The 15,113-nt window shown below is 46.3% G+C and overlaps 1 protein-coding gene across 7 annotated transcripts in view; it reads left to right on the top strand.

Annotated features, from left to right (window-relative positions):
- mbnl2 (muscleblind-like splicing regulator 2) overlaps positions 1 to 15,113 on the top strand; it is a 145,710-nt gene that overhangs the window by 22,371 nt on the left and 108,226 nt on the right. For 5 of the 7 annotated variants that reach the window (XR_008723589.1, XM_055636686.1, XM_055636687.1 and 2 more), the window contains exon 1: positions 5,653 to 5,778. The exons of 1 other annotated variant lie outside the window; for it this stretch is intronic. The gene's annotated coding sequence lies outside the window, so the exon portion shown is untranslated. Of the gene's footprint in view, positions 1 to 4,857; positions 5,032 to 5,652; positions 5,779 to 15,113 lie in introns of those variants that run through there. One more of the 7 variants, XM_055636680.1, reaches the window with a different exon arrangement.

Here is a 15,113-nt window from a genome sequence, read left to right as displayed (position 1 = left end):
TACAAGACATAAGCCGTCAGATGGCAGCATGGTAGGGAATATTGTTCATAGTGCAGCTATGCAAATAAATCTGATGCAAAAAGATAGCAAGCTTTTTCCCTATATGGACAAGACGAAGATTAAAAAGCCTTTCTATAGATTTTTATAAATAATAATATTGATCCTGAAGAAAAACATCAGAAACCTTCTAACCAATTAATCCAACAAAACATTTAAGTGACCAACTATTTGCAGTGAGTAACCATTTGATAGGTATCAGAAAAGACAGCAACAGCTTGCTGAAGTTGACACCCCCTGTACTGATCCATAATCTGTTTTGAAGATGCTGACCTTCACTGTTGAAAAAAGATCAAGTTCTCTGTTTAATGTAATTTATTACCCCCTTGCTCTCGAGGCAGGCTTTATACTCATTTGCAATATTTATAATTCAAGAGGGGTTAGAGACCCAGAGTCCATATTCCTACCCCTGGTATAACCACCTGCACCGACCACTGTTCAGCCAAACAGCACAGCATGCAGCACAGCTTGTAAGCATCAGCCAATACCATATCTTCTCCTTGCTCTTACAACAGATCAAAGTACTTCCATATTTAAATAGAGCAAGCCAGATAAGGTAGGGCAGCAAGTCATCACAATTTTCCTCTCTGCCTCACCACCATGTGGTGCGTCTGCAGAGGCTAGTGTGGAGTGCTGGTTGATTCTTTGACCAAAAATTCAAATCAACGATCACATTGCTCTTTTGGGAATCTGGATCTTCTAAATCTAATTTTGTGGGATAAAAATAAAGAAGGAAGGGTAGCCTGAGACTGCTACATACCAAATCCCTCTACAATTCCACCCCAACATGCATCCCCACCCCTCCTGAGAATGGGTTAAGGGCCATTCTTTTTTATTATTATTATCCACTATTTATTTTTTAATTGGGGACCACTAGTCCCCCTCCAACACCATTCCTTCCACCTGTAAAAACTTGTTATCACAATAAGTACCTCTCCCCACATCCTAAAAATAGAATGTTTTGTTTAGTTTAGTTTAGAGATACTGCGCAGAAACACGCCCTTCGGCCCACCGAGTCTGCACCGACCAGCGATCCCTGAACATTAACACTATTGTACACATACTAGGGACAATTTATACTTATGCCAAGTATACAAACTCAAGCCAATTAACCTGCACGTCTTTGGAGTGTGGGAGGAATTCGAAGATCTCGGATTAAACCCACAGGGTCACGGGAAGAACATACAAACTCCGTACAGACAACGCCCATAGTCTGGACCGAACCCGCATCTCTGGCGCTGTAAGGCAGCAACTCTAACGCTGTGCCACCCTGCCGGCCTGAGATAACCACCAGCACTGACTATTGTATTCAACAGGATTTACCTTGTAGATACAAGTTGTGCTTGACTCCTTGAATGCCGAGCCAAGAGTATTATCTTATGCAAAAGGACCAGAAACAATGAAATTCCAACTTGCCATAGCTTTACAGAAACATTAAACGCAACAAATAAATATGCCATAAATTATCAGTTATAATTTATCATAACAGTGCAAGCCAAAGCATGTAGTGCAACCTTATACAAAGTCCATAGTAGTTCAGTGCTAAGATAGGGTTATGGTTTGGTTTGTGCACTGTGGTTCAAGGGCCTGATGATTAATAGGAAGGCTCTGATCAGGCCACATACGGAATTTTTGAGCAGTTTTGGGCCCCAAATCTGAGGAAGGATGTGCTGGCATTGGAGAGGGTCCAGAGGAGGTTTACGAAAATGATCCCAGTGATGATTGGGTTAACATATGAGAAATGTTTGAAGGCTCTGGGCCTGTACTCGCTGGAATTGGAGTTTAGAAATGGGTGGGCGGGGGGGTGGTCTCATTGAAATATACTGAATAAAGAAAGGCCTAGATAGAGTGGATGTGGAGAAGATGCTTCCAGTAGTGTGTGGGTCTAGGACCATAGGGCGCCGCCTCAGAATAAAGGGATGCACCTTTACGACGGAGATGAGGAGGAATTCCTTTAACCAGAGGGTGGTGAATCTGTGGAATTAATTGCCACAGACAGCTGTGAAGGCCAAGACATTGGGTATTTTTAAAACAGAGATTGATAGGCTTTTCATTAATAAGGGCATTGAAGGTTACAGGGAGAAGGCTGGAGAATGGGGTTGAGAGGGATAAATAGATCGGTCATGATGGAATCACATAGGAGACTCGATGGGCCAAATCCTGCTGCAATTCAGCTCCTCTGATGGTCTTATATTGTGGGACATTGATGATATTTGCTGCCACCTTGATGCAGAGCTTAATATAGATCCCTTCAATGCTGAGGAGATCTCACATGAGTAGCAACTTCAAGCTGGCAACAATCCCCCACAATAGACAGAATTTGTTAAGATATTGGTTACCTTTCAATTAATTAATTCAAATCGCACAGCTTGTTTCTTGGAAAATAGTCTACTTAAATAAATTACTGTAATAATCAAGCCTGACAATATCTCATAGACATGTTGAGACGTAAATCAGGAATATTAGCACAACATTCAGGCTTTGAATCTGTTCTGCCTCCCATTTCCAGTGTCCCATTTTTATTTACCTCCTTGTTCCAAATAACCTTAATATTAAATTTTAAAAGTTGAATTTATTGTTTATAAAATAAAATTTGCAACAGAAACGTTATGGTTTTCTGGGGGAACAATGTCATGAGCTCTGTGGAATTAGCTTCCTGATTTAAAACTAATACAACTATGATAAACCCCTCTTGTTCTGGTCCTCTCCAAAACAAAGTAAAGAGGACCTTCTCAGCGCCAGTACTTTTTCCTGTACCTAGCCTATAAAAACTCTTAAATACCAACTGCTGGAGTAACTCAGCAGGACAGGCAGCATCTCTTGAAAGGAGGAATGGGTGACATTTCTGGTCGAGACCCTTCTTCAGACCTCTTCATCTTTTAAAATACCTCTAGTATATCATTCTTCATTTTCTAAACCCAAGGGAATGCCTGCTGAGATTAGCATCCTATCTTCATAGGTTAATCTTCATTTATATTTCCTTATTTAATTTCCTCATTTAGCATGAAGATATAAAAAACTGCAGATGCTGGAATTGATCAAAACACAAAATGGAGTTACTCAGTGGGTCAGGCAGCATCTGTGGAGGGGACGATTAGGTCGTTTTGGGTCAGGGCCCAAAATTATATTTGTCAGCTCAGCTGACCATGCACCCATTTCACACCCATTTATAATCAATGGACCTAGATCCAATCCATCTAATTTTATTAGAGTGGTTCAGTGTACACTGTAGGCCGTAAAGTATTGGGAATTTGTTCTGGAAGGTGCCATTTAAATACCATTTGTTGTTTATATTAAGAGATTAATCAGTCGTCTGCCTCAGTACTGCCTCTTTGAAGAGCTGTCCAAGTTAAGGCCGTTTTGCTGCCCTGTTCCTCGGGTATCAGGTTGGATCAGTTACCCACTATTTTTGCCTGAGCGAGGGGTTTTTTTTTGGGGGGGGAGTCTGTGGCACATATGGCACATCCTGCAGAAGAGGATGTGCCACTTTCCAGTGAGACACTAAACTGTGGCCCCTATCTCAGGTGACTGCGAAGGGCCCAAAGAGTGACAAATAAGCAAGAAGAGTTCTCAAAAGTCAACTTTATTGCCATATGCACAAGTATGGTGAGAGACAGGTGCAATGAAAATCTTGTTTGTGGCAGCATCAACAGGCTCTTTGATGCAAACATACATCGTACAGATATTCCACATAAAATTTCTAAATTCATGCACGATTTAAGGTCCCACTGCCAATGTTTATCCTTCAATCAATAGACAATAGGTGCAGGAGTAGGCCATTTAGCCCTTCGAGCCAGCACCGCCATTCAATGTGATCATGGCTGATCATCCCCAATCAGTACCCCGTTCCTGCCTTCTCCCAAAATCCCCCGACTCCACTATTTTTAAGCCCTATCTAGCTCTCTCTTGAAAGCATCCTGATAACCTGCCTCCACCGCCCTCTGAGGCAGAGAATTCCACAGACTCAACACTCTCTGTGAGAGAAAGTGTTTCCTCGTCTCCGTTCTAAATGGCTTACTCCTTATTCTTAAACTGTGGCCCTGGTTCTAGACTCCCCCAACATCGGGAACATGTTTCCTGCCTCTAATGTATCCAAGCCCTTAACAATCTTATATGTTTCAATGAGATCTCCTCTCATCCTTCTAAACTCCAGAGTGTCCAAGCCCAGCTTTTCCATTCTCTCAGCATATGACAGTCCCGCCATCCCGGGAATTAACCTTGTAAACCTACGCTGCCATCCCTCAATAGCAAGATTGTCCTTCCTCAAATTAGCGGATCAAAACTGCACACAATACTCCAGGGGTGGTCTCCCTAGGGCTCTGTACAACTGCAGGACCTCTTGCTCCTATATTCGATTCCTCTTGTTATAAAGGCCAACAAGCCATTCACTTTCTTCACTGCCTGTTGTACCTGCATGCTTACATTCATAGACTGATGTACAAGGACCCCCAGATCCCGTTGTACTTCCCCTTTTCCCAATTTGACGCCAGTTAGATCGTAATCTGCCTTCCTGTTTTTGCTACCAAAGTGGATAACCTCACATTTATCAGCATTAAACTTCATCTGCCATGTACCTGCCCACTCCCCCAACTTGTCCAAGTCACCCTGCATTCTCATAGCATCCTCCTCACAGTTCACACTGCCACCCACTCAATATTACTAAAACAAATAACACAATGGTTTTCATGTATTTGTGAGTTGCTGTACTTATTCCATAATTAGTGTTCTACACCTCGACTTCAAAGCAATCTGTGAAGACGTGTTAGGTAAATCCTTATGATAAACACTGCAATGCAACGTCATCTGACGGCATACCACGTTGTTGCACATCAGCAGTGCTGATATAATCGCATCTCCAACTCACTTCCTAATCTCCCACCCCTTCAAAATCGCACGCCTTTACCAATTTTAAGAACGTTTGCGCATGAATATGCAACACGTTGGCCCACCTACTTCTGGAGAGTTTGGCGGAGGGTAAGGCTGCTGCAGCTGTTCTATTCGGAGCTATTCTATTATTTATGCAAAGTTTTGCAGCAAAAAAACAAAATATATTCGGATTAGATACTTCAAGTCGGAGACCTGCAAGAGAAACCATAAAGCTTTTTCTTTAAAGGGGAAATTAGAGCTCTCCGAGGGGAAAAGAACATTTTTTTTAAAAACAAATATGAGGCATTAAATGGGTCTAGTGGAGGACAGCCAGGGCAGGGATTGACGCAAGATTCCAGCACAGGGCCCGGCCAGGGTTGGCATGGCAACCGCCTTCCGCCGGCGAACCACGGACCCCTTTCCACCTCTCGCAGTGGGGGAGGCACGGCCACCAGTGGGAAATAACCGCGGGGATTGAGATATGGCTGATGCACGCACAAGAAGCCGCATTACCTTGTTCTTGAATTGTGCTAATGATTGGGGCCTGTGAAGGCCCGGGGGTTTGCAAGTCATGCAAGTTCATGTTCGAGGGCCTGTGGTGGTGTGGTGTGGTGTGGCCCCCCCCCTCCCGGGGCCGCCCAGGTGGTGTCGTCCGGGCCAGCTGTCAATCAGGGGGAGGGGGCGGGGCGGAGGTTGGTCAACGGCACCGCCTCCGCGCTCGATGGCAGCGCAGTGAGAAACCGCCGCCGCGTCGCTGCTGCTGCTGCTGCTGCTGCTGCTGCTCCCCCGGACCCCCCGCCAATCCGCCACCCGGAGACCGCACTGCACACTCCCGAGGAAGGAAGCCATGTCGGGGTAAGCGCAGACCCCGGTGTCCCCGCCCACTGCCGCTGGAGCCCGCCCCTCATAAATACCCCCCATAACCGCCCTGCGGCGTGACCTCCTCCCGCAGTGAGTGGCTGATCCCACCCTGATCTCACCCTGATCCCACCCTGATCTCACCCTGATCTCACCCTGATCCCACCCCCCCCCCATCCCCCCCACCCTGATCCCACCCCCCCCCCCACCCCCCACCCTGATCCCACCCCCCCACCCTGATCTCACCCTGATCCCCCCACCCTGATCCCACCCCCCCCACCCTGACCCCACCCTGATCCACCCCCCCCCCCCCCCCACCCTGATCTCACCCTGATCCCCCCCCCCCCACCCTGATCCCACCCCCCCACCCTGATCTCACCCTGACCCCCCCACCCTGATCCCATCCCACCCCCCCCCACCCTGATCCCACCACCCCCCACCCCCCACCCCCACCCACTCTGATCCCCCCCCACCCCCCCCCTGATCCCACCCCCCCACCCACACCTGATCCCACCCCCCCCCCACCCTGATCCCACCCCCCCCACCCTGATCCCCACCCCCACCCTGATCCCACACCCCCCACCCTGATCCCCCCCCCCACCCTGATCCCCCACACACCCCCCACCCTGATCCCACCCCCCCACCCCACCCACTGATCCCACACACCCACCCACCCCCACCCTGATCCCACCCCCCCACCCTGATCCCACACCCCCCACCCCCCCCCCCACCCCCCCACACCCCCCCACCCTGATCCCTGACCCCCCCCCACCCTGATCCCCACACACCCCCCACCCTGATCCCACACACCCCCCACCCTGATCCCACCAAACCCTGATCCCCCCCCACACCTGATCCCCCCCCCCACCCTGATCCCACCCCCCCCCCACCCCCCCACCCTGATCCCACCCCCCACAACCTCCACCCTGATCCCACCCCCACCCTGATCCCCCACCCCCCCACCCTCCCCACACCCCCACCCTGATCCCACACACCCCCACCCTGATCCCACACCCCCCCCCACCCTGCTGCCCACACCCCCCCCCCCTGATCCCACACCCCCCCCTGATCCCACACCCCCCCCCTGATCCCACACACCCCCCCCCCTGATCCCCCACCCTTCCCCCACCCCCCCCCCCACCCTGATCCCACACACCCCCACCCTGATCCCACACCCCCCACCCTGATCCCACACCCCCCACCCTGATCCCCACACACCCCCCCACCCTGATCCCACACCCCCCACCCTGATCCCACACACACCCCCCACCCTGATCCCCACCACCCCACCCTGATCCCACACCCCCCACCCTGATCCCACACCCCCACCCTGATCCCACCACCCTGATCCCCAACCCCCACCCTGATCCCACAACCCCCACCCTGACCCTCCACCCCCCCCCCACCCTGATCCCACCCCCCCCACCCTGATCCCCCCCCCACTGATCCCACCCCCCCCCCACCCACACCCCCCCACCCTGATCCCCACCCCCCACCCTGATCCCACCCCCCCCCATCCCACCCCCACCCTCATCCAACACCCCCCACCCTGATCCCCCTCCTACCCCCACCCTGATCCTCCCCCTCACCCTGATCCCCACCTCCCCCACTCTGATCCCCACCCACCCTGATCCTCCCACTCATCCCCCCACCCTGATCCCCACCCCCCCTCATCCCCCCCACCTCATCCCCCCACACCCTGATCCCACAAACCCCCAACCTGATCCCACCCCCCCACCCTGATCCCACAACCCTCAGCCTGATTCCCTTTCCTCAGCCTGATTCCCCTCCCTCAGCCTGATGCCACATCCCCTCACCCTGATCCCACAACCTCTCCTTGATCCCATCCCCCACCCTCATCCCACACACCCCCCCACCCTGATCCCACACCCTCTCCTTGATCCCACATCCCCCACCCTGATCCCACATCCCCTCACCCTGATCCCTCACTCTGATCCCACACCCTCTCCTTGATCCCCCACCCCCACCATGATCCCCCCCACCCACCCTGATCCCACCACCCCCTGATCCCCCTCCCTCAGCCTGATCCCACACCTTGATCACCCCTTCCCTTGATCACTTCCTACTTTGACCCCTCCTCTTTATACTCTCCCCCACCTTGATCCTTCCTCCACCTTGATCCCTTCCCACCTTAACACCCCCCTTGATTCCCCTCACCCGGAACCTCTCCCCTTGAACCCTCCCACCTTGAACCCCCAATCTTGATCCCCCCCCCACCTTCATCCCTCCTCCACCTTCATCCCTCCCCTCGATCACCCATCCCATCGATCATCCCTTGCCTCAATTCCCCCACCTTGATCCCTCTACTCAAAATCTCTCGTGCCCAGAACCTCCCCGCCCCCTCGCCCAGATCCCCCGAAGCCGGAACCTCGCCACCCCCGCATCTTGGTTGCTCCCCACCCTGATCCCTCTGCACTCTGAACTCCGTGAACCCTAATCCTCCTCTGCTTGGATCCTCCCACCCCGATCCTCCCGCTCCCAGATCTCCCCCTACCCTCTCCCTGATTCCCTCACCCTCTTTCCCGCCCACACCCTGATTTCCCTCTCCATGACCCACTCTCTCCCTGGCCTTTAATCCCAATCCCCTTGCCTTCACCTCACCTGCCCATAACACATGGCTTGTCTTGCTTCCTCCCCAATGGTCTTCATTCCCTCCCTGGCCTTGATTCCCTCCCCCGGACATGAACTCTACCCCCTTTCCCGTTAACCACCCTGGCTATAACCCTCCCCTCCCCTACCCCACCTTGGCCTTAATTTGCCCTCCATGCCGAAACCCCCCACCCTAGCCATGATACCACTACCTTCCCTTGCCCAATCTCCCCTCGTGCTCTAGCCTCGACTCCCTCCCCAGTCCTCATGCCTCAACCTCACCCTAACATCCCTTGTTTTGACCACTCAACACCCCGATTCCCCTCTTGCCCCAATCCCCTTCTTACTCCTTCACCCTAGTCCTCGGCTCTTCCTTCAGCCCTCCTCCCCGTGCCTCCCTAATAGGTTAATTGGCTATTGTAAATTGCCCCTTTGTGTTGGTAAGTGCCAAGAGAAGCAAAATGGACAATGGAAAGGGAATACGTGGCAGAGTGACAGTAGAGTGGGATAATGGAGAATTTCTATTGGTATTGTTATCGTTTAAGCTGTATGAAAGGAAATATTGTAATACATATATGTGTGTGAGTTTTTGAGTATTCTCCATTAATCCAAAATCTCTGGCCTCCAGTTCGACCATCTTAAATATCTTTCACATAATTGTTTTTCTGTTGGCTGCCATACTTTTAGGAGCTGAGATCTTGATCTTCTCTCAATCTACCACCTTGGGGGTGAGATTTTAAATTGAAATTTCATTTGCTCCTCATTAATAGATCCCATGGCATTTTTAACCCTGGCAGAGGTTGATAATTCATAGTCATAGTGTAATATTACACAGAAACAAGTCCTTCAGTTCAACTCCTCCATGCTGACCAAGTTGCCTAACCGAGCTGGACCATGATTTGCCTCCAAATCTTTCCTATCCATGCACCTGTCGCAGTGTCTTTTAAATGCTATAGTTCTACCTGCCTCTCCCACTTACTCTGGCAGTTTGTTCCATGTACTCGCCACATTCTGTGGAAAAAGTTGCCCATCCGAGATCTTTTTAATTTTTATGCTCTCATCATAAATTAATACCCTCTAGTTCTAAACCCCCCTGCCCTGGAGAAATTACTGTGGTTATTCACCTTTTCAGTGCCCCTCTTAATTTTGTACAACTCCATAAGGTCACCCTCGAGGGATAAAAGTCCTAGCCTATCCAGCCTCTCCTTATAGCTAGAGACCTCCAGTCCCACTCACATCCTCGTAAATCTTCTTTGCGCCGTTTCCATTTTAATGACATCATTCATATATATATTTGGGCAGTCAAAACTGTATACATTTGTTAACATGGCCTTACCAATGATTTGTACGGCCGTAACATAACATCCCAATTCCTGTACTTAAGCCCAGACATTGAAGGCACGCATGTAAAATGTCTTCTTTGCCATCCTGTCTATCTGTATCGTGACGTTCAAGAAACTATCTACCTGCATCCCTCATTCTCTCTGTTCCACAACACGTCAGGGCCTACCATTTACTGTGTAAGTCTTGCCTTGGTTTGTCTAACCAATCCTATTTATATGAATTAAACTCGATAGGCCGTCCTTGGACCGTTGGCCTAGTTTATCAAATTCCTGTTGTAAACTTGTTCTTCACTGTGCACTAAACCAACAATTTCAGTGCCACCTGCAAACGTTCTAACCACACCACCACATTCTCATCTAAACTGTAAACATAACTAACAAACAGTGGAATCAGCATCGATCTCTGTACCACACTACTTGTTAGAGACCTCCTGTCTGGTAAAACGACCTTGTTCAACCTCCCTCTATCTTCTTTCTTGAAGCCAATTTTGCATCCATTTGACTACCTCGTCCTGAATCCCATGTGATCTAACCTTCAAATCAGTTTGCAGAGTGGTACTTGTTAAAGGCCTTCCTAAAGCCCATGTAGACATCAGTTGCACTGTCCTCACCAAATTTGGTTACCTCTTCTAAAAAAACTCAAATCAATTTGTGAAGCACAATTTCACACACACAAACCCATGCTTACTGACTATCTCCGATCATTTTCAAAATGCATACAGATCCTTTCTCTTAGAATCCCCTACGTAACTTACCCACCAATACAAGGATTTTCCTTGTACCCTTTCCAGCCCCTCACCCTTCGCTATCAATGAGACAAATATATATCTGACGAGGGTCCACATATTCTTCCTTCACTTCACATCTTGCCCCAGGATACACTTGATCAGGTTTTGGTGATTTATCTACCTTAATGTGCAATTGAAATTTGAAATTGAAGCTCCCCTCTATTAAGGAATGGGAAACTGCAGTAGCACTAACCTAAATAAGTCCAGCAGACAGTTGGGCAGTAGGGATGACATAAATATCTCCAATTTTGACCATTGTGGAAATGTACTCTGCACTCTCAATTTCTATCATTCCAAGACTTTTTGACAGCTAGGAAAATGGAGGCTGCTGAGTGACTAGATGTTTTTACCTTTTATTTGTCTCAGTGGCATGGCAGTATAAAATAAAGGACACGCCAGCTTGGTTTCCCAGTCCTAAATGACATGTTGCAGATAGAAGAATGTTCACGTGTTTGGATCATTACACTATTTTGCAAGATCCAACATGCAAAATTACCGGAGGCAAGAGCATAGTTCGGATTACACAAGTTAAAACAAAAACAAAGTTGTTTTTTTGTAAATAAAATGCCCAATATTTAATAGCATAAAGTTGAATATTCCTCAATGAGCTCATTTAAACTAATAGTTTGATACAGGCGCAGGATTTTTGCATTTGTATTCCCTGACCGAGCACTGGAGGAAAAGACGAATCCAAGTTTAATATACTCAATTTTATCAATTCAACAAACCATCTACAGTTGAAGATTTTTCTGATGCACTCTATGAGTGATATCTTTTGCATTGTGTGAGGAGAAAATTGAAATTTAATCTCTTTCCATTTTTGTATATTGTGCAATAACACAATTCTGTCAGGAAGTAAAGAGTTAATTCGATTAAAATAGATGTAAAGATAATTGATGGGCTGGAATATTTAAATAGGTTAGTTTAAATTTCTTAATCTTAAACTTTTTGAAATGGTAAGTCCGATCTTCAGTACATGAATGCTAAATTTTGAAATACTAAGTAGCATAATTCTTATAGTAATTTGTCAATCTTGAAAATATCTTCATTTGCAGTGAGGATTATTACCACCGTGTATATCCATATCACAAAAAATGTATAGTTGTAAAATTCACTGTGTGATCGTAAAATCTAATGAAAAACAAATTGGGTTTAGTTCAGCATTCTGATCGTCTTTGTCAATTACTGTTGGTATTAGGTGCATAGAGACTTCTTATTCATACAACATGGAACCCAAACAAATGCAGATGCTGGAAATCTAGAAATAACATAAAATACTGGAAATACTTAGACGATCAGGCTACGTCTGTAGGAAGAAAATCAAAGTCAATGTTTTAGGTTGAACACGCTTCATTATAGCATCAGAAGTGTTTTCAATGTTAATTTTGATTTTCTAGAATAAAGGAGGTAATCAGAGGGTGTACACGAGGTACTAAACAAGAACTTTACATTTGTTTTAACCAAAGAGAAGGACCCAGAGGACAGTGAGATTTGTGTTGAGAATGCTAATATGCAAGGGCAGTCTGTGATTAAGAAGGAGGAAGTGCAGGGGCTTATGAAGAGCATTAAGATGGATAAATCCCTAAGGTCTATTGGGATCTATCCCAGGTTATTGAGAGAGGCAAGAGGGGAGTTTGCTGAAGCCTTGACAAAGATCTTTGCATCATTTCTAGCCATAGGCAAGGTCCTGGAGGACTGGAGAATAGCTAATGTTGTTACTTTGTTTAATAAGGGAAGTAGGGAAAACAAGTTTAGATCTAGCAGCAGAGTAAGATTACGCACTATGTTTCTCAATGATACCGGGATGTTTTTGATAAGAACAGTGTATTAATTTGGGATATTATATTTAGTAAGTTAAGGCCTTCTTCAGATGGATGCAAAATATTCTACCATACTGTTTCTCAAAATAAATCAGTTTTCAGATGTCCTGGACACAGTTTTGCTTTTGGCCAATATGATCAGATCATTGTTGCTGAATTAACTCCTTACCTATCCCAATTTCCCCTCATCACCACTGAACCCACCCAATAGTCTTGCAGTGTCATAGACACTGCACACCATAGGAACAGACCCTTTGACCCAACCTGCCCATGCTGAACAAGATACCCATCTCAGCTACCCTCCTTTGCTAATGTTTGGCCCATATCCCTCTAAACATTTGCTACCCAGTAAGACGAAAGATGATCAGGAAGTAGTTTATCCTATAATGTATTTTACCAACATGCCCACCGTAGTACCTAAAGTATTTCTCAGAAATCCATTACGTTGCTCTTGTCCATAAATCATAGGTCCAATGTTTCCAGTGTGGTAGTCAGGGTTGTTTATTGCAAGTGAAACAAAACTAACTGAGAATTTACAGATTGTAGCGATTACAATAATGTATGTCAACAAATAAATGATATCTTGTGAATATCTAATTGTTAGGATGAGCAACTTCTGAAGTTAATTTTCATTGGTCACTTGAGTAGTTTGAAGTATGTAATTTATTTACTTCGGCAAAAAATGTGCACAGTGGTATAGGCTACCCCTGTAAAAGTCTGCTAATCTTTGATACTTTTGCTGCAGAAACGGTGCCTGTTTACCAAATTGGTACATGACAAGGAGCAAAAAGCCCATTATAAGGAATTTATAGTGTCTGGTGCATCACAACGCAGACACTTCCCATTCATTTGCAATCTGCAGGGAGAAACAGAAAAACAAGCTTTTTTTACATGCGGTTTTCATCTGGAAAATTCCTCTGATCCCTTTAATTGAAGGATACTAGACCAGCAGATCATACACATTTAATTATTTCTGAAGAATGCCTACCTTGTGTAGTAACCCCTGTCCAAAACTATTCCAGCCCTTTTGAAGTAATACAGTGAATCTGTAGTCACTCTACAGCAAATTGTTTTGAAGAAGGAGCTAGGCCTTAAACGTCATCCGTCCTTTCCCTCAACAGATGCCGGCTGAGTTCCTCCAGCACTGTTTTTTGCTCATCATTCCGGAATCTGCAGTTTCATGTGTCTCAAACTGTTTCATGAATGCACTGTTCCCTGGGGAAAATGAATTATCTGATGTGTAAGCTTGGACAATTTGCAGTGATTCATGCCTGTTGTGTACACTCATACGTTGACTGCACAGAAGGGGATCTTGAGTATCTTGATTGATTGAAATGATGTATTGGCGCACTGAGTCAATACTGATCATCGATCACCCATTCACACTAGTTCTATGTTATCCCCCTTTTGCATCTACTTCCTACATGCTAAGGACAATTTACGGAGGCCAATTAGCCTACGAACTGGCACATCTTTGGGATGTTGGAGTACTCGGAGGAAACCCATGCGGTCACAGGGAGAACATGCAAACTCCACACAGACAGCACACAATCCGGATCTCTGATGCGGTGAGGCAGCAACTATACCAGCTGTGCTACTGCGTCACCTGATCTTGAACCATGCCAACTTACAGATCATTCACCCGCCATCTAGATCTAAACGATAGATAGATAGATAGATAGATAGATAGATAGATAGATATCCTTCTTCTCCCCCCCCCACATCAGTCTGAAGAAGGGTCTCGACCCAAAATGTCACCCAGTCCTTCGCTCCATAGATGCTGCCTCACCTGCTGATTTTCTCCAGCATTTTTGTCTTAGATAGATAGATAGATAGATAGATAGATAGATAGATAGATAGATAGATAGATAGAAAGAAACAAGATGAGAGTTTTAGTAATATATAGATAAATATGCTCTGAATTACGGTAATTCTAGTGTGGTGTTAGAATAGTTTACATGAAAGTGTGGGCATAAGTAAGCTGATTTATTCAATCCCATTAAAGTTTATTATTCTGCTGACTCTAATACTGGGAGGTGACTTGTGCTGTCAGGAAATGCCTTACCAGTATTTTGTTTCGGTGTCTAAACTCAACTGGCTTTTATTTTCATATTCAACAACAGTGGATTTAATTCATCCTTTTATGTGTGGTCAAGTAGCACAGCTGTAGTAAGGCTGGGTGTACAACCAGATGTACTCCCAGACTGCCCTTGAGCTGTACAATACCTCCATTTGTAAGCTGAAGTTCTAATGTCGAGCCAGTTTTGAAGAATACCAGTCTACATGTATCAATATACTTTATGGGGTGTTGGAAGGGTGGCTTGGGGTGAAAAAGGAAATGGTGGGAAGGTAGCAGAATACAGATAATGTGTTCAGTAAAGTATTTGTTTATGTAGTGTTTATTGACTGATTCAAGATTTCCCATTTGTTTGAGTATGCTTTAAATCTCACTTATTAGAGACCAATATTGGCCCAAATGCTGTATCAACTTGGTGAGATGATTTATTGAGGTACCCGGGTTGATTTTTAAATTCAGCATGTGGAGCTTTTATGTGCAGTTCTTTACAGTAAATCATAGGTTGTAAAAACCTCGGGGCCATGGTGAAGACATAACAAGACTTCAGAAAGTTTTTCTTGTGTAAAGAAGTGATTCACAACGTAATTGTTATTGAATCAGTTTTCACTAGGTCTAATGATTTTGACACATTCAAACTTAAAAAACAGCAGAGGTAACTTTGTAGTTCTTGTGATTGGATGATACCCAAACATAT

The sequence above is a fragment of the Leucoraja erinacea genome, chromosome 6 (genome assembly GCF_028641065.1).
Source record: "Leucoraja erinacea ecotype New England chromosome 6, Leri_hhj_1, whole genome shotgun sequence".
Classification (NCBI taxonomy): domain Eukaryota; kingdom Metazoa; phylum Chordata; class Chondrichthyes; order Rajiformes; family Rajidae; genus Leucoraja; species Leucoraja erinaceus.
The sequence above is the reverse complement of the archived record's forward strand: the minus strand, read 5'-3'. Positions and strand labels throughout refer to the sequence as shown.